Source organism: Notechis scutatus, chromosome 5 (assembly GCF_049901735.1).
Source record: "Notechis scutatus isolate UNSWTSFEM ecotype Mainland chromosome 5, rNotScu1.2, whole genome shotgun sequence".
NCBI lineage: Eukaryota > Metazoa > Chordata > Lepidosauria > Squamata > Elapidae > Notechis > Notechis scutatus.
The window spans coordinates 45,228,488-45,254,504 of NC_142013.1; the positions used below are offsets into that span (position 1 = coordinate 45,228,488).

At 38.8% G+C, this 26,017-nt stretch overlaps 1 protein-coding gene across 11 annotated transcripts in view; it reads right to left on the bottom strand.

The window, feature by feature from the left end:
• The window catches only part of ROBO2 (roundabout guidance receptor 2), a 766,078-nt gene that overhangs the window by 447,975 nt on the left and 292,086 nt on the right, over positions 1–26,017 (bottom strand). The gene's annotated exons all lie outside the window — the stretch shown is intronic.

The window sequence follows — 26,017 nt, forward strand, 5'->3', positions numbered from 1 at the left end:
ACAGCCCGAGCGCCTCCTCGACTCCCACCGGCTGCCGAGCGATGGGCCACTGCCGGTGCAGCTTTTCACCATTGTGGACTGGGTGCAGCCATTGGCTCTGCAGAGATGCAGCCCCTCCGGGGTTGAGCATGGCTGGTGTGGCGTTTCCATGATTCACTGAGTTGTTTGAGACTTTTTCTTCATTCTCTCACTTATGTTAACTAAAAATTCTCTCTGCACCCCCTCCTTCCCAGTGGCTCTGGGGAATGGATCCGGTATTTAGGGGGTGGTGGGTGTCAGGCGTTGAACAAGGAGGTGCGCACCCACCATTAGAGTCCTTCCATGCACCCACCTCCAGGGTCTCTCCCACCTGGGCTTGTCTCCCTTGACATTAGCACTACACCCCCCAGGGGGGGGGCGAAAGCTAGGTGGGTGGGAGGTTGGATTGTCACTACCCTAGGGGGGGCCAGGAGAGCACGAAGGCCTGCTCCCCTTTTTCAGCCTTAGGCCTTGACCATCATAGTCAGCTCCCTAACTCAGTGGTCCCCACATAGCCCTTCATGCAAGCCATAGCTAGACCTGCCATCTCTGCAGCATTGGTTCCAAGGCAGGCAGCTGTCAGTATTTGACCCACAACCCTTGGGATGTGGGGGCCCCTACTCCGCCACAGGCGGGAGGTCACCTGGGCAGGGTTGCTTGCCACGTTTGTCAGGGTCTCCTTCCCAGGCCAGGTGCTCCTCCCTGGCCACTAGTTCAATTTTCCTCACTAGTTCAATTTCCTTGTTATACCATTGTGTGTTTCCAAAAGGCTGGGCAGCGCATGCCCTTAGCTAGGGGAAAGGGGTGTTGTGTCCCTGACTAGCTAAGTCTTCAACCTGGTCCGCATTTTGAGCGGGACCATCTTACTGTTCCCATTGGTTGGTGCCGTTTGACAGCAGACTATATAAGGAGCTGTCAAACGGCATCAGCTGGGGGGCAGTTGGGGCTCCGGCTCCAGCCAGCCGGCTGCCAGCCCAGCTGGGCAGCCACGTTAATCTGTTACTGCTTCAAATAAAGAAACGTTATTCTTCAGCTCCTGTGTCTGCCTGGTGTGTCCGTCTAGACCAATACAACAAAAATGATATTTTTTCACAATAGAAACTGATAAGTGAGGTAATGATGGAATCAAGTACAAAGCTATATCTCATTAGTTTAAACAAAATTGTGTGTGTGTGTGTTACATAAATACAGAGAAAAAGCACGAGAGTCATTAGTCATCACATGCAGAGCTTATGATTCAAAATAGACATATTGCAAAGCAAGGATTTTTATTTTAGGAACATGCTTCTTTGATTTTTAAATGGCATTTGAATGGTTTACATGTTTATGTATTTCCTGCCTCACCTCAAATTGAAATTCATTACATTTTATAGTCAACACATTTTGATGTGAAAAACACAAACTAGAAATTGTCACTGTTGGCTGCCTTGTGACTCTATATTATTCCTTATGTGGAAAAATGTTTGGTACCCATCAGTTTTGGTACTCATCACACCTCCTGGGATCATTAATGATGAGTACCAAGGTACCACTGTATAGGAAATGGAGAGCTGTTTTCTCTAGGACAGGGGTCCTCAAACTTTTTAAATAGAGGGCCAATTCATGGTCCCTCAGACTGTTGGGGGGGGGGGCGGATTGGCTGGGTGGGTGTGGCTAGGTGGTCATGTGACTAGGTGGGTGTGGCTAGGTGTCATGTGGTTGGATGTGGCCAATTTAGCAGTCCATTTTTGCCAATTTTGCAGTCCATTAAACAATACACACAAATTAAACTTTCATTTGTTTTGCTCCTGAGGGTGTTTTATTTCCTTTTTTTGCATGTTGCTCTTTTGGTTGACTTTTCTTTTTACTAAATAATTTTTTAAGTGTTAGTGGTCCTGTTCTGTCTCACCTTCTTTTCCAAAAGATGAAAGAGTACAAACTCACACAAACACAGGCAGGCAGGCTGGCTCGGACTTCACAGAGTTAATTCTTTGGAACTGATAACATCCTTGGCATTCCAACATGCTCTGCCTGCCAAGTCTGAACTGATAACAAGTAAAAAGCTACTTACAGACAATTACAAGGCAGACCACAAAAATCATTCACAAAGAAAACCTGAAGTAAGCTTAAACTTTTTCCCGCACAAAGTTCCAGCCGACAACACACCCACTTTTATCCCCTGTGGGGTGTGGCTCAATGACTCAGCTCACTCTCTGACCCTCCCACGCCTCCTACGTTGCTGCTCACATTTCTCCCTATGATGCTGCCTAGGATCAAGCCAACACTCTTCCTCTTTATTCCCTGTCAGGGACTGCTCCGATATGCCTTCCTCCTGATTAATCTCAGGCTGTTCCTCTCGGCTGTCCGATGAAATCTGAGGCATTATCAGGGAAGAAGGCATTTCCAGAGAGGAAGGCATTCCCAGTTCCTCCTCATCATCTTCCAAGTCCTCTTCCTCTAACAGCACAGGCTCGGGAATCGGAGCCACAACAGGTCCATTTCAGGATACTCAGTTTTTCAGCAATTTTTCTCAGCCCCAAGGAGCTTACAATGAACAAGACTCTCTCTTTCTCTCTCTCCCTCCCTTCCTACCTATCATCTATCTCTATCTATCTATCTATCTATCTATCTATCTATCTATCTATCTATCTATCTATCTATCTATCTATCATCTCTCTATCTCTGTTTCTGTCTCTCTGTGTCTCTTTTTCTTTCCATATCTCTCTCTTTCCATATCTCTTTCCACATCTCTCTCCTGGGGCATCTTCTCCAGGATCCTCTTCAATCCTGGCAGTGCCCTGGGATACCTTGTTGAATTCCATTCCTTTCCATTTCTATTCCACTCCATCCTATTCCCACTCCATGTTATTGCTATTACTATTGCTATTCCATCCCATCTCAGTCTATTCCCATTCCATTCTCTCCTATTTCCATTCCATTCCATTCCATTCGCATTGCAGTGGTCTCAATCAGCTTTTGGAATCTCGCTGGCTGTCCTGGAGCTTCCTCCGCATGTGCTGAATGCACGCAACAGGCTTGATCAAGGGCTCCGCATGTCTGGCAGGCAGGATCCAACCAGGCAGGCATTGCTTAGAGCAGATCAGGCAAGGAAGTCCCAAGGTGAGGGCTCAGCAGCTGCTGAGACATGAGTGAGCTAGGGAGCAGGTGCCACAACAGCTGCCCTGCCGTCTTCTTTCCCCCACCACTACTGCTTAGATGTCCTTCCTGCCTTCCTCTCCAGGAGCAGAGACAGATATTCTCCTTCAGGGGCAGGCAGCCTCACTGGCCACCACCCTGGAACTGCCAAGTGCCCAGAGGGAGAAGGACGGGGGAGAGAAGATGGCGGGGCAGCTGTTGCAGCACCCACTCCCTAGCTCACTCGTGTCTCGCCAGCTCCACTTCTTCATGGACCGCCAATGTGAGTGAAGAGCTGTGCCTTTCGCTGGCCAAGGAAAGAGCTCAAAGATTTGCTACCATAGCTCTGCCGGGCGGGGGGGAAGCTGAAGGGTCCCAATGGGAGAGGCTGCGCCTGCTGCTGCTTAATTAAGCATCACTTCCAAGAGTTGCGGTTGTGCCAGGGTGGTGTTCTCCAGTGAGGGCCACCCACTTCCCCTCCCCCCTGCCTCGGACCCTGCATCCAGCCCATGACTGGGGGATCTGCTGCTTCTGGGCTAATCCAGCCGGCATGGGATAGCACTTCACTGGGGCGCAGCATGCTCTCGGGCCTCCCACCCCTCTCTGCTTCTGCTCTGCTTCACCCAGGATGAATGGAAAGCACACAGGTACCTGGCACTAAGCACGACTCTTGGAAATGATGTGTTATTATGCAACAGGCACAGCCTCTCCCATTGGGACCCTTCAATTTTCCCCCACAGTGGAGTGACAGTAGACTGAAGTCCCTGACAAATCTTTGAGTCTTTCCTTGGCTGGCAAAAGGTGCAGCCCATTTTTTGGCCTCTCCTGTCCCTAGAAGCACTCTGCCAGCCCAAAACAGGGCACGCTAATGCCTCCCTGTGCCTCTGCCCACCCCTTTCTTGGCCTCCCCTGTCCCAGAAGCACTCTGCCAGCCAAAAATAGAGAGCGTGGATGCCTCCCCGGGCCTCTGCCTGCCCCTTTTTTGGTCTCCCCTGCCCCCCAGAAGCACTCTGCCAGCAAAAATGTTGGCCTTACCTTCCAGTTTTAGCCCACGGGACTCACAAAGAGTAGTCCTGTGCTTGATCGAAGGGTGGGAGCTGGTAGGTGGGTGGGGTTGATGTGGGCAGGGCAGCCTCATAGTCCCATGCAGGCCGGATTAATGGCTTCGGTGGGCCGTATCCAGCCCAAAGGCCGTAGTTTGAGAATGCCTACTCTAGGGTTATCTAGTAAGTTTTAAACAACAACAAAAAGTAGGACTAGGATTTTCAATTTTTCTTAGAAGTCAAATACTTTTAACAAGCACTGTTTTATTTGTACTATAAAACAGTACGAACTATTTTAAATCTGAAAGCTCTCACTGAAATTCAAAACATACTGTCAACTGATCAACAGATCATTTTTTTTTCTTTTCTTTACCATATCATATACTTTATAACAACATTTTGAGTATATTCAATAAGCAGAATAAGTAGAAATTGTCTATAGCTTTACATTTTTGCACAATTAAATGCGTTGATTATATGTGTATTTTTGATAGTATTTAGTACATAGCATTTCATGAATATTGTCTTCTATCAATTTCAGGAATAGTTTGGGTGTTTTGATAAAAACAAAAAAAGAATAGTTTAGAGTTTAGTTTAGATAGCTTATCTTGGTATACTCTGGTTTCTCTTCAGATCGTATAAAATTTTTGCCTTCTAGGTAGCTTATCTTGGTTATTTTCCAAGTCAGTCTAAAAGATTAGTTCATCTGGGAGCTTTTTCCTACTCCAAACAAGAAAACTATGTGTGAATAAGCTAAAATGTTATGTTTTGAATGTGTTCCCTGTGTTGCAAAACCCTTTTAAAGTATAATTATTCAACTCTGATAATCTTTATTTTCCAAATCACATAAGGTAAAAGCTATTTTCATCTTTCCATCTTCCTTTTTCTTGGGTCATAGCAATTAAAATTAATACACAATTCCAAATAGTAAGACAAACATATTAGTCCAACTCATCTTGCTTATTGTTTGTCTCTTTGGAAGTTTTTTCTATTTGAAAATTTGATTTTTTTGTGCTAAGGTCATTAGTAAATTTGAATGCAATTTTTAACAAGTACTAAGTTAGAAACAGGTTTTTTTCTAAATAGTTAAAACAAATAGTACAGATCTCTTACATGCATGCCACATTTCAATTAAATAAATACAGTTTTAGTATGGCTGTCCTGCCCACACATATAAATTTGCAATTCATAGAAAGAAGGACCATTTGCAGCAGTATCATGGGATCACTCAAATTTTTTTTATGTCCTTTATATATTATTTATTGTTCCTGGAAGGATTGACAACAATGTACCTTAACAAGAGCTGATTATTATAGATCTCCAAGTTATTTATAGCATACTGATCTCTCATCATAAGTTCTGCTGAACTAATTTTGCTACTTTGTTCCTAACAGCAACCTATTCTAACTTGCATGATACATAATTACCCACATTTAAACAACTTTGATAACTATGTTCTCTTATTTTACCAGTGATACTCTACTACTTATAACATTATTATAATTATTCTAATTAAGCATGAGACATAAAATGGAAAGGACAAAAAAGAAGATCTAGATGGACATTAAATAATACTACATTAAAGGAAAAAGACTTCACACAGTGGATGGAGGAAGAACTGGTTTTCTTCTTTAGAGAAAACAAAAAAGAAGATACATCAATGCAGAACGTATGGGATACAATGAAGGCATATGCCAGAGGCTTGATAATAGACTATACAAGGAAAAGAAATACCATGAAAAGACTAGCCTCTAAGGCATTAGAGGATGAGTATAAAGGACTTGAAAAAGAGCTACAGAAAATGCCACAGAATAAGGACATTAAGTTAAAAATGGATCTAATTAAACATAAAATAGGACTAATGGAAAAAGAAAAACTAACACAGAAAATCAGAGGTGCGAAACAGAACTATTTTGAAGATGCAAATAAACCAGGTAGATGGTTAGCATATATATTGAGAAAGGAGAAAGAATCAAGGAAAATATTGCAATTAACAGATGACCAAGGCCAAGTTTGCTATGGTTGTTAAGAGAAGAAGGAAATTATATGAGACTATTATGGGAAACTATACACACAAGAGAATATTGATGAGGAAAGAGTTAAACAGTACTTACAGAATGCTAATCTACCCCAGATACCTAAAGAGATTGAAACAATGTTAGAAAGCAATATAATGATGATGGAGTTAATTGAAGCACTTAAGATGCAAAACAATGGAAAGGCACCAGGCCCAGATGGACTTCCGGCAGAATTTTATAAAACACTACAAGAATCGTTGAAACTTCCATTGTTAGAAGTTATGAATGAAGTTATGTTAAAGAAGAAGATACCTAAATCATGCTCAGAAGCTTATATTACACTCATCCCAAAAAAGGAGGCCGACCCATTACAAATCAAGAACTATAGACCTATTTCCTTACTAAACACAGATTATAAATTTTTTGCTTCAATATTGGCAGAAAGATTTAAAAAATACCTAAATAATTTTATTCACTCTGATCAAAATGGATTTCTGCCAAAGAGACAAATTAAAGACAATATGAGAGTAATCTTGGAATACTATGAGGCACACCCTGAAAAACAAATGGCTTTGATATTTTTAGATGCACAGAAGGCATTTGATAATGTGAATTGGCGATTCATGTTATTACAGCTGGAACAGATGGGCTTTGGTAAAAAAAATTTATTCAAGCAATAGAAACTATATATCATAACCAAACGGCAAAGGTAATGATAGAGGGAGAACTGACAGACTCTATTGATATAAGAAAAGGAACAAGACAAGAGTGCCCACTATCACCTTTGTTATTTGTGTTAACCTTGGAAGTGCTAAACAGAAATATTAGAGAAGAAAAGGATATAAAAGGGATGAAAATTAAAAAGGAAGAATTTAAGTTGCAAGAATTCGCAGATGATCTGGTTTTCATTTTAGAAGACCCACTAGAAACAGCATCAAAATTGATAGAAAAGATAGAGGTATATGGAAAGGTGGCTGGTTTGAAAATAAATAAAGATAAAACAAAGATCTTGACAAAGAATGTGCTATCAAGACAAAAGGAAGAACTGGCGGATGTATTGAAAATTCAGGCCACGAATAAGAGCAATAGCACTTAGACTTATAAACCTCTTTACAACCCTCTCTAAGCAGTTTACAGAGTCAGCATATTGTCCCCAACAATTTGGGTCCTCATTTTACCCACCTTGAAAGGATGGAAGTCTGAGTCAACCTTGAGCCTGATGGGATTTGAAATGCCAAACTGTAGGCAACTGGCTGCAGAAGTAGCTTGCAGTACTGCACTCTAACCACTGCGCCACAGAGCCTCCTTTTAAATACCTTTAAAAAATATGAGAAACACCTCTATCAGTCCTATTTGGACAAGTATTCTGTTTCTAAGCCCACATTAGGACACAATTAGAACAGATGTGCTCCAGCAATTGCTGCTGAAAATCATATTACCTTTGATATTTGAAGCATTATTTAATCCTAATGACTAGCACTTATAATAGTTCTATGTATATTCAGTGGTTTTATTTGCACAAAAATAATTAATCTATTTATTCTAAGCTTTTACCAGAGTTTGGAAAATGATTTTACTATACAGAGCTCTTTTATAAAACTTACAAAGAACAATGAATTGGATAAATATACATTTCTTATTAGTTCAGAATACTGTAAACTTGATAATAGTAATATGTCTTAAGATACCACTTCTCTGAAACTCAGTAAAATATATTGAGTGAAAATGGGAGACTTGGGCAAAACTGCTTTTCTGCCTGAGAATAAAAATGGAACACCATATGTCAAGCCTGAAATAATGGAATGTTGTTAGCATTTCAGTGTGTTTGTGTGTGTGTGTGTATTTGTGCAGAGACATTCTTACAAAGAGAAAAACACAAAGAGAAATAGGATTAGGAAAAAATTAACAGTGAAGTATTAAAAGGAATACATTTCTGAAAGCAATTATATTTTAGTGATTCAGAAATTCTCTGTTTTGAAACCTTAGCTGAAATCTAGACTATACTATGTGGAATTAATTTGATAGACTTCACAAAGATCTCATCTATACTGATTACTCTATGGAAAGCACACATTATTTTGTCATACTATCTTCATTTATTAACTTATTCTCAAAATAAACAAGATAATACAGTTATTAACATAATCTGCCAGACCTAGGTGCAAAACCTCAAGCAAGTGAGCACAGATACGATAACCATCATAAATATGAGTCATTGCCAAGCATCTGAATTTTGATCATGTGATCATGGGGATGATATAACAGTCATAAGTCATTCTTTTCAATGCTGTTGTAACTTTGAATAGTCACTAAAAAAATTGCTATAAGACAAGGATTATCTATTCAGAACAATTAGTTTGTTTAAAATATTGGTTTGATAAATGAAATGTTCATGTCTTGGAGCCAATAGGAACATAAGAAGCTGTAAATACAGGTGAATGCAAATGGAAATTAGGATCTGACAAAGTAAAATTTAGAGAAAGAAAGTAGTGTTTTAAGGTACAGTATATGGTAACTTCACTGTTTCAGCTATGTTGCTAGGGTAGTGAGAATCAAATAAATAAGATTATTTAAGACATGACCTATTTGATCCGCCCATGTCAGGCAATTGATGGACCCTGTGTTGTTCTATATTGGGTTTCCCCTGAGAATCCAGTGGGCAGTTTGGCTGAAGCCCTAGTCACTGTCTTTAATAGGCAGGTGCCTATGGATTCTTGTTCCTTGAATTGTATTGTTCCTATGTTGCCTTTCCCTGTGTGCCAATCCTGTGTTGTACCTTCAACCAGACATAGGTCAACAATTAAATGTTCATTTTAGGTATTACCTCATGGCCATAAGGACAGCAAAGTGTCCTTTACCCTTACTGCAGGGGTGGGTTTCGACTAGTTCTCTCCACCTCTGTAGAACCAGTAGCTCTGAAGAGCAACAGACATAGAATCGGTTCTATGTCTGCTGATGTTTTTGCCCACCCACCCACCTGGGCTCTTACCTGATCTTTATTTCCTGATTTTTCAACTTCAGCTGCCGAACGAGGCACAGCTGCAGTTAAAAAAACAAGAAAAGAGGGTTGTTTCAAAGGCTGCTTCTCGGCACGCAGCCTGTTAATGATGATTAACAGGCGTGCGGCTCACAGCGGGCAGGGAAGCTCATAAATCCTGAACTGGTAGTTAACTGGTAGTTAACCCTGTTGTATCCCACCCCTGCCTTACTGCATCCACTGACAACTGTCCAGTGGCTTTGCTTAGAGTGATCCAATTCCTACTAGGTACAGAAGACACCACAGAACATTTGTTAGGCCACCATGAAGATTATTTAATCTATCTGATGGATAAAATTGTTCAGATTCACTCTGACTTGGACTCTGATTGAGTAGTTTAGGCTGAAGTACCTGAGAAATGGTCTAGCAGTTTCATCTATTCCCTAGGCTCTTCCTATGAGAGGCACACAAAAACAAAATTCAATTGATCTAGAATGCAGCTGTGTGATCATTGATGGGCATGCCTTGGGATGTCCCCATAACACTTCTGTTTCACGATTGTCAATTTGCTTCTGTGTGTGATTTAAGGTGTTGGTTATTACCCATAAAGCCATGCATGGCATATTGTCTAGGTACTTGAGGGACCATCTTTTCCCCATAATATCTGTCCAACCACTTCAATCTTACAGAGTTGGTCTCCAAGTTTCTTTAATTAAACATGTCAGATATCAGGACCCAGGATGCGTGCCTTCCTTGAAGCATGCTCTGTCCTCTGGAATAAGGTTCAGATGGGCCCTACTCTGCTTTTATTCATAAGAGCCATGAAAACCTAGTTCTTCAGCTAGCGCTTTAGTGAATGTCAGCTTTGAAAGGTACCCAAGACAAGCACGCCTGGAAATACTAGCCCTAACTTTATTGTAAGATTACATTAAAAAAAATTTACAAATCTGAAAGTATCTTTTCTCTCTTGCCTTTATAATCCAAAATAGCAGGAAAGGACACTTCTGAGACATTTGCCATAGGGGTGGTTGTTTGTAAAGCTGAGGATCTGGTCCATGTGCAGTAGACATGGGTTTCCTGTTCTCCATTTTCTAGTCTTCTGATGTCGATGTCAAGGAATGTCAAGTTCCTCACACAAAGCCCTTATAAGCAGAATACCAGCACTGACATTCCCTAAATTCCACTGAAGATGTTACCTAGCATGGTCACGAAATGTTCAGAAACCAACCCATAAGGCTTGAAGAATGAACACCTACTCTCAACTTTCCACATTTTTATAAATCTGGAATTCCCAGACAGAAGAATCACAATGCTGAGAATAATTGGACTGCATAATCCTCAGTTTAAGTAGAGTTACAGGCATGTATATGTGACAAACACTAAATGATTATTAATTGTTAAAATAGATGGGGTTGTAACTGAAAATTAGGACTGAAATCCTATACAACATTAGTTTGCTGTAAAAGCACTGAGCTCAAATTGGAATTACTTCTGAGTAGACCTCTAAAGGACTGAGCTGTAAAATTGAACTAGGTGGCCTGCAACAGAAATAACAAAGAGCTATAAAAGACATGTGCATGAGCATTCACGTTCAATAATTAGCTAATAAATCATTGTCCCCAGATATTTTGATGTTAATTAAAGCTGGAGTCAAGTTCTTTTTTTTTTCCAGCATCAAAGATAAACACATTTTCTAAAGTCAAAGACAGCAGTCCAGATGGTAATTTATAAACTGTTGAGAATATGATCTCATTTCAAAATCACAGACGTGTCCTGGATGATCAGAATAAGTTGGCATATAGCAACAGACACCAAAATGCTGTGGCCAGTGACATGTAACTTCAAATGTCCACATTAATATAGAAGGGAACTGGCATATAAAGTAATTATCTGAATCTCTTCTGCACATAGTTTTACCTCACTGAAAATAGTAGCTTATCATTTGTTTTGCATGCCTCCTATTAATAGATAGTTAAAGAGAATATATTATATTCTGATGAGATTAACCAGGCTTGCCAAATACTAATATAAGAATAGGGGGGAAATGGGATATAGAAATGAAGTGTGATAGAATATGTCTAGGTGAAACATTGATGTTTCCAGATTTTCAGGTATTTTGGCTGTTAATCTCAATAGCATTTCAAATCCTTCTCTGCAATTATGCTGACACAATATTATACCATGCAGCTGCAGACAGAAACCTGCTCTTTACAAATCATTCATCAGTAATAGGATTGCTTGCTGTGTCTGCAAAACATGGCCAAAGCGGGGAGTTAATTGTCAATAATAGAAACACTCATGTTGAACAAAGCAGTTATTATCAAAATCTGGGAGTGAATCCAGATGATCAATGAATGTATTTCACTTTCTTATTTTAACCTGTATGTAATAGTCTTACAGATTTCCAATCAAAGACAATAGTGCAACATCTACATATTATTTACACAGTCATTATTTAGGATAGCTTACATATATCTGCCGCGTAATATAATAATCCATATGTCTGGCCAAGTAACACTGCTTTCCATAAATCTCATCAGGTGCAGACGTGCAGTAAATTCTCCTTACCATTTGGCAGAATTGGATATGCACACAGTGACAAATTACCACAAAGTATGGGATATCTGTATTCAGTCCACCTTGAGTTATTTGATTTGAAGGAATCAGTATTACTACCCTTCTACATTTGTTGACTATTTCTATTCCAGCTATTTAGTATTCCTGTTTGTACTTGTGCATCTACATGATTATGTACAGTGCAGAGGTAGTATTTAGTAGGTTCGGACCAGTTCTGGAGAACCGGTAGTGGAAATTTTGAGTAGTTTGTAAAACTGGCAAATACCACCTCTGACTGGAGATTTTACAGTATCCTTCTCCTGCCACACCCACCAAGCCATGCCCACAGAACCGGTAGTAAAAATGTTTGAATCCCACCTCTGATATAGTGGCTATTTTAAAATCTAAAGCTGCAACATATTCAAACCGAAACTGAAAATCATTTTTGAGAATATTTTTAGGAATAGTATCAAGGAAATATCCAAGAAAGAGGGAACATTTTGGTTAGATTACAATATTACATATTCGTGGTCGGAAAAAAGAAAAAAAACATTTGACTCTTTTTTGGGGGGTGCTAATTCTCATCACCCTCCCCCCAAAACACCCCAGCTAACTGCTGCCATAGGACAGCTGCAGGAAGCGGCTCTGTCTGCAAGGTCATACATATTCTATCCTTAACTGTTTTGTCGGGTATACCACCAACCTATAACATGAAATATTTTTAAGTCACTATGGAATATCTACTTTCTAGAAGATAAATAGACCTTGTTCATTCATGTAGCTTAAAAGGTGGCTAAACCAGGCATTTTAGGTACATGAATTCAATTCCCCAACATTGCTCTGCTGTGCACAATGAAGAACCTAATACGTTTTCTCCATTGCTAGGTGACACAGAGGGGAGAGGAAAGAATGCTAAATAATCTACAATTAGCTTTCTTGAAACAGTTTTAAATCTAAAGAACAAAAATCACCAGCCTTGTTGCTGATGTATAGTGAGCTTAGGAAGCATAATTCAATATATACTTTCTCTATAGTTATGGATCAGAAGAATGTATGTTGACATGGCCACGGGAGAATGCTCATTATTATATTGTCACATGATTGGATTACACAGCACAAATATACTTTTTGTTGACTACTTTTTAAATACTAGTATTTTGTAGTTAAAATAGGTATTTTATAGGTATCTGTAAATTTATTTATAAATTGTCTAATGTTTCTTAAAGAAGTACAAAGGAAGACATTTTGATTAATTAAGAATAATGTGCTTTCCATCATTTTATTTTTACCTTGTTTAGCTACTTAAAATTGTATATTCCTTCTAAGTCTAAGGGTGTCTAGGGCTAATCTTAGCAAATACTTTTATTTATTTTATTTATTGAGCATGAATTGGAATTTCTGATAATCTTATTTTCAAATGCTAAATTGTTTTGTCTGGAAATTATGACCATTCTTGAAACAAAGAAATACTTTAATGTGAAGTTACCACTCAAGAACACTGTGACATGGAGGGGTGAATTTGATGAGCTACTGGTCTTTGCAATCTGTTAGTCAAGGAGGTTAATAATATATTATTCAAATCTATACCACATTATTTAACACAGAGAGAATTTTAACTCTTCAGAAATTTTCACATCTGAAAAGGATAGCACTGCCAGACTTCAAAAAATTTCAGTAACCACCAATAGATGGTTACAACCACCATATGGCATCACTGTAGCAGACAAACCAACTAAACCCCTCAAAAAACATCCTAAAGTAAAGGATGAATTTCCTATGGTTACAACAATTAATCAGTGGAATGACTTGCCTTCAGAAGTTGTAGGTGCTCCAACACTGGAGATTTCTAAGAGACTGGACAACCATTTGTCTAAAATGGTATAGGCTTTCCTGCCTGGCAAGGAGTTGATTTAAACTTTGTTAGTCTTTTATTCTATTCTGTTAAACTAAAAGACCCAGCAGCCACAGAAGAAAAAACAGGAGTCATCTACAATACACAGTGTAAGGACAGTCATTATGTAGAATAAATATGAAGATTAGCAAAACACATCCATAAACACCAATTAATAGTCAGAAGGCATGATGAAAACTCCTTAATTTCACCACACAAGGACAGATTTAACCATCGTGTCAACTAGCAAACTGGGCATCCTAGACCAAGCCAAGTTCAAAAACACTAGAGAATTACTGGAAGCCTGGCACTCAGATGAAAGTCAACAATCAACAGGCACATAGATATAAACAACATCTATATACCATTCAAAAGAGACAATCAAAAATGAAACAAAAAGACCAAAACACCTCCTCACCTGCAATCAACACCCAGAAGAGTAGAGATTACCACAAAGACCAACAATAAAGGAGCAAACAGTACCCCAGTCAAGGAACTACCAATTAAGAGAAACAGGCTGACAGTAAGCAACAGCCCAATCAAGGAGCCACCAAGACCATTCCCACCAATGCTGACAGGGTAGCCATTAATATATAAAATGAAAACAAACCCCACACCCTTCTAGCACTGATGATGTTACCTAGTTTGGTAACAAAATGTCTGAAAGAAAACCAAGTTCAGAGAGCATCAAAGACCTCACAGTTCAACCCTGAGCTACACATTATTTTGTCATCTTTTTGCTAAAAATCTGATATGATTTTTAGCTCAGTCTTTTCAGATACTAATGCAAACTTCCAATTCATTCCTCCAGCAGCTTCTCAATTCTTTTAAAATAACTGTGAAAACCTTACTAGTTGCTTTACATGACATCTGTCATTACTGGGCAATTAACATTGTTTTAGTTCCAAAAGTTAATGCCAGTGAACTGACATTATTAGATGAGTTTGCTTTTCTTTGTTCCATCCATTATCTACATTTTTTTAAAAGTTAACATTATAGTGTGAATAAGCAGAAGCCTGAATTCTGTTGGAATAATCAATCACAGACCACAAATCACAGTCCAAAGTGAATAGCTGGTGCTTTTTTCTTTTCTCATTATGACACATGCTTTTCATTTCCTTTGCCTGCCACCACTTTTTTCTTTTCTTCTCCCTTCCCTCCCATTGGAGACAAAGGGAAGGGATAGAGGACCAGATGACCTACAAGGTCCCTTCCAACTCTGATTATCTGTTAAATCTGACATTGTTAGGACAGGAGCCAGAAGATGCTTTTCATTTAGATAATACTACAAAATAAAAAGGTACATAGAAAATATGGCATTTTGAAAAATGAAGTTAAGAAAATTGTGAAACATACAATGTATTCATTTAAAATTGCAAATGTAAGCCTGTTTATTCATCAGAGATTGCTCTTCCTAAATTAAAATGGATGCAATCTTCAGTGAAGGCATATATGGAATATGTGTATGTACAGGGGTGGGATTCTACCAATTTGGACCAGTTTGGACCAGTTTGGGAGAACCATTTGTTACGATTCTGCGCAGTTCAGAGAACCGGCAAATTGTGCCACTGACTGGCCCTGCCTCTCCCCATTTGCCCCTCCCCTCCTTGCCCACACAAACAGCTGATGGGTGGTGGGGTGGGAGGTTGGTCCTGGAAGCCCCAATGCCACCAGAATTGCTGCCATTGCCTTCCTTGGGTGCCATTGCTACCGTCACCATTGCCACCTCACTGCCGCTGCACCCCCCTAGGTATGGCAAGCCCTGGGCCGGGGCTCAACAGCTTGCCTTTCCTCTCCCCGCCATGCTTCCCCTTTGGGGAAGCGAGGCTGGGAAGTGTGGTTGATTACCATCCAATTGCCACGGTCTCAAGTTGCCCAGTGCCTGCCTCCGACGTGTCTGACTGACCACCTTGACCTACCGGTAGATCCGCCTCTGCCTCCTGCTTGTCTCAGCCACTTCAGTAGCCGGTAAGCACAGTTGGGTGTCCCCTCGGGAAAGCGGGCCTGGGAAAGGTGGTCGGCCATGGCCTCATCATGTAGCCTGTTCCTCGTGCAGCATCTTTAAACTTTGTGTGCTTCACAAATGGGGAGGAGGGGACATTGACGCCATTGCCGCCAGCACCTCATGTGAAGTGCGATAAATTTACAGGTGCTGTGTAGCACGAGGCTGCTTGCAGCGAAAAATATGGGGGGAGAGGTGCGCTGCGCAGCACCTTTGAACTTAGCGTGCTTCACAAATGAGGCGGCAGCAGCAATGGCACTTGGAATCCCCTTCTCATTTTAAAGTGCCACACAGTGCAAGGCTGTTTGCAGCGAGAGAAATATGGGAGGGAGAGGTGAGCCAGGGCAGGTAGGAGGGCCCAGCAACTGATTGTGGAAGCGAACCTGTCATGCCCCTGTCAGAATCTGAATCCGAGGAGGAAGATGAAAAGCTGACAGGGAGTGGGAGTGTGACTCCATTGGCTGTGGAGGAAACTGAGGAAGGGCAAAGTCCGGCTGGGCAGAGCAGGGAAGAGGTAGAAAAAGGGAGAGGGAGTTCAGAGGAAGACCCAGGCTACCTCCTCTTCATCTTTAGGGCACCCAGGGAGGAATGGAGAAGAGAGCAACATGGGTTGCGTGGCTTATGGGGAGGAAAGGTCCCTGATTCCCTTCATTAGGCACACCTGGGAAGATAATTTAAAAGAGATGCAAGTTGAGAGCAGCAGCTTCTGGGAACAAACATGAGTTTATCTTGTGTTGACTTTGTTTATCTATGTTCCCGGCATCTTCCCAATTGGGTTGAATTACTGCAATTCCTTCACATCTGGAATTCCTTTTCTTGCCCTGCTGGACTAATTACCTCATCTTGCCTTGATTAGACTTATAGTTACAGTTTTTGTTGACAATGGTTTGGACTTGAATCTCTGCAGCCAAAGGCTGTTCTTGGGAAAGTTTTTCTCCAGACCAGAAGGTAACCAGGACATTAGGGGCAAAGTTGGAGCTAATAAAGTGACTCCTGCTGATTATCTGACTGTATTGCCTTTGTGCCATGCCCCGGGTCATCACAGATGGTCATCTCGGCTACTGGTTTGGCTTTAGTGGGCTGAATCAATAGAATACCACCATTGCCATAGTCCTTTTTTACTCTAGTTTAGCCAAACCCAAATCCTACAGGTGTTCTTTATATGTTTTAGTCTCCAAGTCTTTAATCATCTTAGTAGTTCTTCTTTGCACTTTTTCCAAAGTCTCAACATCTTTTTTGTAATGTGGTAACCAAAAGTGGGATGCAGTGTTCCTGGTGTGGACTTACTAAGATTTATAAAGCGGTACTAATACTTCATGTGATTTTGATTCTATGCCTCTGTTTATATAACCAATTAGCTTTTTTGGCTGCTGCCACACACTGCTGGCTCATATTTAAATGATCATTCCCTACGACTCCAAGGTCCCTCTTACAGTTACTGTTTTTGAGCCAGGTTTCGCTTAATCTGTACTTGTACGCTTGGTTTATCCTGCTTACGTGTAAAACCTTGCTTTTCTCCACATTCAATTTAATTTTTGTTGGATAAGTTTGTCAAGATATTTTTGGATCTTAAGCTTATCTTCTGGGGTGTAGACTTTTCCTGCCAGCTTAGTGTCATCTGCAAATTTAATGTGATGAGTCCCCCTTCTATTCCCTCATTAAGTCATTTATGAAGATATCGAAGAGTACTTGGCCTAAGACGGAATCTTGTGGTAACCCACTGCTTACTTCCTTAATTTACTTTAATTTTTTAATCCAATCTGTATTAATTTTTTTATAAATAACCCAAGGCAGCAAAAATATCTAATATTCCTACGACTTCTTATTTTCCATGCAACAGCAACTCTGAGATGAGATGGGTTGGGCTGACACTGAGTGACTAGCTCAAAATCATCCTGCCGGTTTCATGCTTAAGGTGAGACTAGTCCTCCAGACTAGAGACTAATGTTTGCAACCATTAGACCCAACTGGCTTCATGGAGATATATTATTTTATTATTATATTATTTATAATAATGTAAAACTATATGAAGGAGATATGTTTTGCCTTCCTCAAGAAATCATTTTTGGGCATCAGTAGTGCTGAATAATTTTTTACATTTCCAAGCTTGCTTTTAGGAAGAGTTGTTAACAAAGTACAAACAAGAGTTATAGACAAATTGATGACACTGCAACTCCTGAGGCTATGGAAATAGATTATCCAGAGCAGTTAGGAATGATAGTCACCTAACAGTTGGGTTGGCAATCTATAAACCAGGATAGTCATTTAATACTGTTGATATCTTGTATCTTTAGAGAATGCTGTAATTGTGATTGGCTGAGGTTCCTCCGACGGCCATAAGATGGAGCCAGAAACCTGGTTTGCTCTCTTCTTGCATTTCCCTATTGCCTTTTGCCTGAACGTCGTTCTGCTTGGATTGCTGTGAGTCTTGCAACCTGTTAGCAAACCCCGTTTACTGAACTTTGTTTATGATACTGGACTTCATTTTTGGATTATCCCTGGACTGATTGTATTGAATACTACCTGCTTTAACCGTGTATGATTTGGACTGTTTGTTGGACTTTGTTTACCTGCTTACTGGAAGTAAAACCTATATTTTACTATTCAGTGTATCTGTATTCTGGTTGTGTGTTATTCCTCACCACTCTCACTACGTTTCCCTGAGTGCACTCATTCTCCTAATGGGGAATATCTCAACACTGGTTATGGGCCCAGACCATACCAGACTCAGATAACTGAGAGTTAGTGTGAATACACGGTACCGTATACAGACAGCTGTCTACTGTTTAATTGTGGATTACTGTCCTGGTAAAGATAGCACAAGACCCATCAACAAGTCTATCACTGATAACCCAGTTGGATGGAACAAACTATGTTTTGAAGTACAGTCTACTTTTGCGTAGGGAAGAGTTATGGGCTGCAATTCAGGATCCACCGGATGTAAATTCTTGGGATCCAAATAATGAGGACGATGCCAAAAAGTTAGCTGACTTTAAACAGAACAACGAACGAGCTCTTTGTATAATTGGACTAACACAGAGTCTGCTGCTAGGTGTTGGGAGAATTTGAAGAGGATTTATGTTCATGACAGTGTAGGTGCACACATACATCTTACACGTAAACTGTTTAGAGCACGTCTTCTGAAAGGTGGAGATATGTTAGCTCATTTGAACTTCATGAAAAAAATTTTTCAAGAGCTACATGAAAAGTAACTGGTTTTTTCAGAGCTGCATCAGGTTTACATCATTCTTTCCTCATTGGATGAAAGTTATGATGATTACGTATCTTCACTGGAAGTCCTGATCAGAAATGAACTGACATTGACTGAAATAACCGGATGATTATTAGAAGAGGCAAGAAGAAGGCTGGGTAGAGACCAACTGAGAGAGAAACAACCACAAGAAGAGGATTTGTTTTCAACTGCCTATATGTTAGGAAATGTTTTTCTTGTGGGGCTAGGGGACATATAGCTAGATTCTGTAAGAAAGGAAAATGACAGAATACTGGTAATCACCAGAAGGCCAAGAAGAATGTTAATTTAGCTATGTCTAGAAATTCAACTGTAAACCCTGGTTTGTGGGTAGTTGATAGTGGAGCATCGCAGTGCATTACTAGAAATAGAGAGAGGCTTGTAAAGATGTCCACAAGTAAGCAACATGTATCATTGGCAAATGGATGGAAGATGAAAGCATCTGGTGAAGGTACTGCATATTGTTCATGTGTAAATGAGCATTTATCTATGTTATATGTACCTAAACTGAAATTTAATTTGTTATCAGTAAGAGCTTTAGTTAATATTGGTTATGTAGTAACCTTTAGGAAAGATAACTGTATAATAGAGAAAGAGAGTAAAATTGTTACTGCTACTTTAGAGAATGATTTATATGTTATACATGATGACCAATTGCAGATGGCTAACTCGGTTTATAACAATGTTAAGCCACATGACGAATGTATACATTTACTGCATAGACGTCTGGGGCACATTAATTTCAACATGCTGAAACAAACTGTTAAATTGTCAGAGGGAGTAAAATTAAAACCCCGTAGCAAGTACTTAAACTGTAATGCATGTAACCAGGAGAAAAGTAAGGTTACTCCAGCAAACAGACTGAATGGATTTAAGACCAAAGAACCTTTAGAGGTTGTGTTTGCTGACATAATTGGTCCAAAGAAACCCAGTTTGGGAGGTGCTTGCTATGTTTTGAGTATAATGGACCATTACTCATGGTACAGTTTCTGCTATCTAATGAAAAACAAAACAGAAACGTTCCAACATTTCTTTAACTGGCTAAAATTTGCTGAGAGAAAAATGAGACATAAGGTAATTACTTTAGTTATAGATAACGGGACTGAGTTTATTAACAATAGATTCCAAACAATTTTAAAATTGGCTGGTATCGAGCATAAGCGTTCTGCACCTTACAGGCCACAACATAACTCATTTATAGAATGAAGAGGGCAAACGTTACAAGCCATGGCTCGCACTATGTTATCCGATTCAGATTTTCCTGAAACACTGTGGGGTGAAGCCATAATGTGTAGCAACCATGTTTTAAACAATGTGGTGAACCCAACAACTGGTGAATTGCCATTCACTCGTTGGCATGGCAGAAAACCAAATTTAAGTTATCTACACACATTTAGAGCTCCAGCATGGGTGCATATTCCCTCATAAGTAAGACTGAAAGGGCAACATAGAGCTAGGAAATTATTTCTCGTAGGTTACAAGGCCAACCATAGATTGTTTAGATTCTGGGCTCCAGGCACAGCTAATGTTTACTATAGCACTGGTGCTAAATTTCTTGAGCACATTGGGTGGCATTAAACTAGAACAGGAATCCAACAATGATGTTATTATCGACACACAAGTAGTCCCTAATGATGAGATAGTTAAGCCATCAATAGCCATTAAAGAGGAAGAACAGGCACAGGAGGAGGTAGAAGAACAGGAGCAGGTGGAACAGGAGAGTCCACCAGTAAGCCCCGAGTTGCCTAGACATTCAACCCGCGTAACATGACCATCAGATAGATATCAGACTAATATAGTATGCCAAGTAAATATAGTTCCTGCTAACTATAATGAACTGAAACTGTATCCTGCTAAGGATCAGGCTGCTTGGCAAGAAGCAATGGATAAGGAACTGAAATCCTTACAACGGTTGGAGGTATATGAAAATGTCAGGTTACCACCAGGTGAGCATGCCATAGAGTGTAAGTGGATTTATAAAATTAAGACAGGTGTGGATGGGACTGTTACCCATAAAGCCAGGTTAGTAACACAAGGGTTTGATCAGTCAGCCAATGACTATGATGAGGTGTTTGCACCTAGTCTGAAAGCTACCACATTATGAGCAGCATTAGTGTGGGCAGCTAAGAATAAATACACAATAAACCATTTAGATGTGGAGACGGCATATCTTCATGCACCGTTGCAAGATACTATATATTTAAAGAAGCCTTTGGGGATAAAAACTGATAACAAAACTGATTTCTGGAGATTAAAAAAGAGTCTTTATGGCTTGCAGCAATCAGGCTATGAATGGAACTAGTGCATAGTGAAGGAATTAACAAAGATAGGTTTTGTAGCTGGCATGGCCATGTTTGTTTAAAAAAGAAAGTGATGGTGTAATTTCATTGTTGCTTTTGTTCACTGATGACATAGCATTAATCACTAAGACTGAGAAAGAAGCTACTGAGATTATTTCACTGTTAGAGAAGAAATTTAAAATCAAACATTTAGGTGAGATTAAACAGTATCTTGGTTTGAAAATAGATAAAACTAAGGGAGGTTACAAAATCTCACAGGCAGATAAAATTAACCAGTTACTGAAGAACTTTAAAATGGAACTTAGTAAGCCAGCTAAGACGCCAATGAGCCAGGAGTTTAGCCACAGTGATGTGCAAAGTCCTGTTTTTGATAAAGACATTTATCAATCATTGATTGGTAGCTTATCCTATCTTAGTAATTGGTCTAGGCCAGTCATAGCATATAGTGTCAATCAATTAGCCAGGTTTAATGCTGAGCCTACTGAAAGGCACTGGCAAGCTGCTAAGCATGTGTTGAGATATCTTAAACAAATGATGCATTATGTATTATATTTGGAGCCTAAGGATGAACTAAGTTTAACTGCATATGCTGATGCAAGTTTCGCTACAGACGTACCTACACGTAAATCAACATCAGGTACTGTAGTGTTATTAGGAAAGGTGTTAATTGGATGGTGATCTATTCGACAAAAACATCTAAGCTTATCAACAATGGAGGCTGAATTCTCATGTTTATCTCTATTATGTACAGAGTTAGTATGTTATAAACAACTAATGATAGATATGGGAATTAATGTAAAGGAACCTATTGTTGTATATGAAGACAACCAATCAGCAATTCAGATGGCTTCCAATCTCGCTGTAAAGACAAGACCAAAACACACTGATCTACGATATCTGAATGTGAGACAATGTGTTCAAAGTAAAATGATTACACTGTAGTATTGCATTTCAGAGAATAACATTGCAGATCATTTTACAAAAGCCCAAGGCACTGTGAAACATAAGACTTGCTGTGAGGAATATGGACTTAAACTGTAAGGTTTTATATATTGTCCTACCCAAAGGGGAGAATGTTAGGAATGATAGTCACCTAACAGTTGGGTTGGCAATCTATAAACCAGGATAGTCATTTAATACTGTTGTATCTTTAAGAGAATGCTGTAATTGTGATTGGCTGAGGTTCCTCCAATGGCCATAAGATGGAGCCAGAAACCTGGTTTGCTCTCTTCTTGCATTTCCCTATTGCCTTTTGCCTGAACGTCGTTCTGCTTGGATTGCTGTGAGTCTTGCAACCTGGAAATAAAACCTACATTTTACTATTCAGTGTATCCGTATTCTGGTTGTGTGTTATTTCTCACCATTCTCACTACGTTTCCCTGAGTGCACTCATTCTCCTAATGGGGAATACCTCAACAAGAGCTTTCAGGTTTTAGGCCTGCATAAAGTTTATTAACACATGGATTATTGTGTGAATATACTCTTATGAGATAATAATGTATTTCTAGATATACTATGTTTGTTAAAAACTTCTGTAATTACACAACTCATGACTACTAAATTCAAACTACTTTAGGAAGAGGGTATAAGAATAATGATACCATACTGTTCTTGTTTACAATCCAGTTTTGGTACTCATCATTCATTTCATGCTCCATAACTATAATTATAAAATTCCAGTAAGACATCAATTCAAAATCAGATTTACAAAGCACACAGAGACACAAACAAGTACTCAGCACAATTATAAAGGTGTTGACCTTTAAAAGCTGTTAATCTGCATATGAATTATAATTAATCAATTCAAAAATTTAATATCGCACCAACATAATTAGATACAAGTGTACCAATGAATATGTTAGAAAAGCTCTACCCTAAGGAATTAAAAAATAATTGTTTTTCTTACAATAGATATATATTTTTGGTAGGTAGAATATAAGTAATATACACAATGGATCCATCACAAAATGAGATTTCTGTAAATTGTCAGGAAATAATAAGAATTATTGCAGTAATAAATTGTAAGGAAAATTCCTGAAATAATATTTCTGAATAAATCTCAGTTCTTACTTGAACAAACCTTATGAAAAGTCATGTGTCATGTAATACATGACAATGTGGCTAACAAAAGAAAACTATCGCTGCTGACTATATTCTGGATTCCACTTGAAATGCCAGACAATAAACAAGAACAAAACTGTGGTAATTAACCATTACAGTTAATGGTCCTTGACCTAAACCCTGCGAGAATACATAGTGATTAAACACACATGCACAATAATAATTACAGGCACCTAAGGACAAAAGCAATTAATATAGAAATATTCTCCAGAGGAAAAGGAAGTTATTTTAAATGCATTTTAATAGCTGAGTTTAGAAGAGGAAAAAAAATGTGAAATAGACTACCCTGTTGTGTGAATATCATAAGCTTATTGCAATTTGGGCATATTCAATATTAGTTGAACCTAAGTATGCTTCTTGAGTTACTAGGTTTCTTTGGTAAAATTGGAATGTTATAAAGACTTTTTTTTCTTGAAAGAGCTAAAAAGAAAATTATTCAAAACAACTAGCTAATAGGCAACTTCCTTTTTAAAAAGGTTCATATATCAACAGATACAGCAAAGAGTTGGATCAGATTCCATATTGTTTTTTGTTCCCCTGTCATGTCTGCTTTTAAATTGTTATATAAACAGAATACACTGATACATTTCATGTCAATTCCATTTTTGAGTAACATTGACTGTATTATAAAGTAAAAATACAATAATTTGGCATTTATACCATTAGTTGTGTATGTATGAGAGATAATTTTACTATAGTTCTAAAGGCAAATAATAAATTAAAATCCAAGTATTGCTTGGCTTGAACTTGTACCTTAGACCATGTGGCATGGTAGCTAACAAGCTATCCAACACCTGATTTGAATATGAAAGAAATTACCATAAATCCTTTCCTTAATCTACTCACTTTTCTTCAGGCTAGAGATTTGGGGCATCTGCATCTCTTGTTGGGAAATGAACTTACATTCATGGTCCTTCCTATATGTTTAATTGACTCTGAGGGTTTTCTGAAAAAGTTGAGATAATATCTCAATGATATGGCAGGTAACTTTATCTTGTTTATTGTATCTGGGGAGCTTATTTTGGGTAAACTGAACATTATTAGGAAGGATTGGAACGATTCCTATCTACTGTGATATTTTTATATGTTACTAATGGACAGACACTTATATTCAGTTGGAGTTGGGTGCAAATTAGGCAGAATTAAAGATGAGTGGGCTTACATTTTGCAATGTAATCTGAGATTCTTTAATCTTGTGAAACCCAAATTAGTGGACACGAATTTTTATAGAATGAGCTTCACCACTTGTGGGCTGAACTCATGTTCAAACTGGTTTTTTTTAGACTGCTATATTTGAAACAGGCTGAATCTGAAATAGTCAATGGTGTAACCTCTCTTGAAAAGAATTTATTTTGATCCAGATATATTAGACATTATTACCCTTCAGGAGTAAGTTTATAGTAAATATTACAAAGAATCAGCTACAAAGGATGAAATGAATATTTTCCAGTTAGGGTATATATGTGGACATAGGAGACAAAGAATTGTTTGCTTTGGAGATGACTTTCAAGAGAATTTGGATGTACATGTATCTGGGTCCTTGTAGATTTCTCAATTATATTTAGAACTATTGAATATGGAATGTTTCAGAGTGGAGAGGGCACTATTTTGCAGTGATTCTAATCAAATATCATGGGTAGTTTCAGGTGATACAGAAATTACCCACCAGAAGATACAAAAAATAATATTTGAGCTAGCAGCAACTTTAGTGTTGAGTGCCCCAGATACTGTCGTTTTGTGGTAAGATACTATCTGTATACTGATGATACTCAGATGTATATCATACTCTAGACTGGGATGGATAGTTATAGAAATCTTGGTTTGGTACCAGAGACTGTAAGATTCTGATTGACATAAAACAAATTTAAATAAAACCCTAATGGGACATTAATAGTATTTGTGTATATTTAGACTGTTCAAAAAGATTAATTCCAACATAGCAATTCTATGTATTGGATTTTTTCCGGATTCATAATTCCTGTTCAGTTGGTACAGGTGGAAACTGTAGCAAACCATCAAAACCCTTTAACAAATTTTAACCCCTATGCCTAGTGGCATAACCAGGTTTTCAGTGCCTTCTAATCTAATCTAATTTAATCATGGGAAGATAATCAGGCTAATTGACAACCAATGAACCTCATCAAGCAGTGGGCACAAGTAAAGGTACAACACTTAACTGTCTAAACTATTGCTTTTTGAACAAGATGTACCTTTCAAATAGTTTTCAAGGGCACTTCTTTCAAATGACAGTATATTCATAACCCAGAGCTTCATTTCCTGCTCAAAGCAGACATAAAGTTGTCTAATTGGAATCTCTCCCCCCCCCTTGTTTCATTACAATAGCAAAAAAGAAAAAAATCTGGAGAATGCAACTAATAAACATTAGCTAGTAATTCCTTTTGTTATTTGATTAAGTCAGGGGAATAGAATAACAGAAATGTGGAGTTGGAAAGGGCTATAAAGATAATTTGTCCAATTCTCAGCAATGTTCAGAAAAATTATTTAAATCATCCACGAAATGTTTGTTTCCAGCCCTTTCTTAAAAATCCTTGTGGATAAAGAATCCTCAATTTCCATAGTTAGACTTTATAAAAATGTTTCCCTTATGTTTAAATTATATCCATGTAGTTGTAATATATATAGGCAATTTCTATATAAAAATAATAATAGTTCAAACTTGCAGCAATTTATCCCAATAAGCAAAACAATATTAGAAAAATTAAAGCA